This window comes from Diaphorina citri, unplaced genomic scaffold (genome assembly GCF_000475195.1).
Source record: "Diaphorina citri unplaced genomic scaffold, Diaci psyllid genome assembly version 1.1 scaffold379, whole genome shotgun sequence".
Taxonomy (NCBI): domain Eukaryota; kingdom Metazoa; phylum Arthropoda; class Insecta; order Hemiptera; family Psyllidae; genus Diaphorina; species Diaphorina citri.
In genome coordinates, this window is record NW_007377814.1 from 207,045 (window position 1) to 210,075 (window position 3,031).

General features: G+C 41.0%; 1 protein-coding gene across 1 annotated transcript in view; it reads left to right on the forward strand.

Moving 5' to 3' along the window:
* Positions 1–1,310: 1,310 nt before the first annotated feature.
* LOC113467001 overlaps positions 1,311–3,031 on the forward strand; it is a gene marked incomplete at its 3' end in the record, with an annotated part of 4,649 nt that continues 2,928 nt past the window's right edge. Inside the window, exon 1 of the mRNA XM_026822878.1 lies at positions 1,311–1,319. The remainder of the gene's footprint in view (positions 1,320–3,031) is intronic.

The window sequence follows — 3,031 nt, forward strand, 5'->3', positions numbered from 1 at the left end:
AATGAGATATATGGACAAAGTGAAACAGGATTTGAAAGAGAAGAAATTGGAAGTTAGCCACGCCCAAAACCGAGGCACATGGTAGAGGTTGATTCAAAACATCGACCCCACCTGAGTGGGAAAAGACGCAGTAAAAGAAGAAGAAGAAGAAGAAGAGAGAGAGAGAGAGAGAGGAAGAGAAAGGTTTGACAGTTGGAACTATACCTAACCTAACCTAAGGTCTTATCGGCCCGGAAGCGAAGAGAGAACGAAGACAGGATAGGAGAAAGTCTGTCGTTCCGAGAACGAATCTTATCTGTTGAGAATAAAATCCGGCCCCGGTGGGAATCGAACGAAGAGAAAGGTTTGACAGTTATTGGAACTATACCTAACCTAAGGTCTTATCGGCCCGGAAGCGAAGAGGGAACGAAGACAGGATAGGAGAAAGTCTGTCGTTCCGAGAACGAATCTTATCTGTTGAGAATAAAATCCGGCCCCGGTGGGAATCGAACCCGCGGCCTAGCGCTTACAAGACAGACGCGCTACCCTCCCAGCTGACTAGGCTGGTAAAAAGAGGTTTGATAGAAGAACTATAACTTCCAAGGTTCCCCGTAGTATAAAATTATATCAAAATATAAAAGACCTTGGGTAAACTGCAGGAATAAAGGGACTTTCCAGTCTATCCCGACAGAAAAAACAAGGTAGGTACATATATTCTATTTCCTCTTGAAGTAATGATAGTGTAAAATTATATCAAAATATAAAAGGAATAAACTATCAAATAAACTGCAGGAATAAAGGGACTTTCCAGTCTATCCCGACAGAAAAAACAAGGTAGGTACATATATTCTATTTCCTCTTGAAGTAATGCCACGCTTTGTCTTGGCAGTGTACAGTATCCCACAAAAAAGGTAGGTAGGTACATTCCATTCTATTCTATTAAATATGTAGAACCATAAAACAATAAAATCGCTCTCCTGAAAAGTTGGAAATTCGTAGATAGCGCTCTTTTCTCGCAAATGAGCGATAATCTTTAAAAAAAAAATGGAACCAGGGCTACTGAAAGGGTAAAATGGGGACATAAATGGGGATGATTGGTTTCCCCATCCCTCCAAGAACGAGGATGGAACCAGGGCTACTGAAAGGGTAAAATGGGGACATAAATGGGGATGATTGGTTTCCCCATCCCTCCAAGAACGAGTGGAACCAGGGCTACTGAAAGGGTAAAATGGGGACATAAATGGGGATGATTGGTTTCCCCATCCCTCCAAGAACGAGGTAAACCACATCCCCATTTCCATGTGTTGAAGCCGCTTAGTGAGAATTCTCAGCCCAACTTGGTAAGTTTTATTTTCAGCTTGTTAAACTGTTCCGCTTTTTGAATTTGCGAGAAAAAAAAAAAACTTCTGAAATTCTCAAGTTTTTAGAAAGGCCTTTGAAGAGTTTTTTTTTCTTTTCTTTTAGGGCTTTGAACTTTTTGAAGTCGAAAGATAATAATAATAATTGTGATAAATAAAGTTTCCATTTCAACGGGACGGATTTCCAGATTTTTATTATTAGGTACCTAGATATTATTATTATTATTATTATTATTATTTTTACAAATCTTAGCACCGATTCCCTTATTTTATTGGCTGACATAGCTAGTTAAATCTTTCCTAACTTGATTTTGGAGGCTCCACTAATCAGATCGTTACAACGGACGAATGGAGGGTTGTGAATACCTAATTAAATAACCAAAGGCCAGATTAAACTTCAGAACTTTGAACTTTCAACTTTATTTTAGAAAGACACAAAATCAAATTACACAAAAACCAAACGCTATCATGACGCACAGGAGTCACACAAAGAACAAGCGGCCATCTCCGCCATCTTCAAAATTATAATCAAAACAAGAAATGAAAAAACCTCCTCCGTACGGTGCTGCGCTCTGCGGCAATATTCGATACTTTTTAGCATAGATAACTCTACATGGAGGACTAGTTGCATTCTTTATTTTTTATTTATTTAGGTAGGTACCTAGGTATTTACTTTTTTATCGGGACAAAGTTCACTGCGGGCGGGATGTGCGCAACCTAGCGCTTACTAGGCGGGCTGGCGGGCGCACTACTAAAGGAGGAGAACTATCGATAGCACTATCGATGGCGCCGACTATCGGTAGTTCTCCTCCTCTACGCACTACCCTCCCAAGCTAACTAGGCTGACTACTAACTAGGCCAGTGCTTCTCAAAGTTGTTTTGCCACCGCGGCACACTTTTCATGACTCCCATTTTTCCCCCCAGCACATGAATATTTTACGTGAGTTAACAGAAATGTTCTTTTAACCCGTGAGTACACGCGTTAAAAATCCGAACGTCAGTACACGCGTGTAGAGAAAAAATCTCACACCTGGTTTTGCTTTGTATCATCCGTGGCACAAGCTCTGCTTATACGGATGGGTATACCATTTATAAAAAAATGTATGTTCTGAGTTTTTTATCGATCAAAAATAAATGGAAACTTGTTAAATAAAAATAAATAAAATCCCATCAGGATAAAATCCGCCCCGGGCGGGAATCGAACCCGCGGCCCAGCGCTTACAAGGCAGACGCGCCACCAACCAAATTAACTATGAGTTAACAGAAATGTTCTTTTAATAGCTCCGTATTTTTAATAATAATAATGAAAAAAATACAAATCTCGCGGCACATCTAGGGCGACCTCGTGGCACACAGTTTGAGAAGCACTGAACTAGGCTGACTCCTTTATCTTCTTCTTCTTTTTTTAAGAGGTTTGACAGAGGGAACTGTAACTGCTATGGTCTTTAGTCCCGAAATCGAAGAGAGAAGGAAGACAGGATAGGAGAAAGCCAGCCGTTCCGAGAACGAACATTATCCCATCAAGATAAAATCCGCCCCGGGCGGGAATCGAACCCGCGGCCCAGCGCTTACAAGGCAGACGCACTACCAACCAAGATAACTAGGCTGGCTCCTTCATCTTCAAATAATTCATAGGACATGGAATCGGTCATTGATGAAGTCATCATGGTGAAAAAATCCAAACTGGGCCGTAA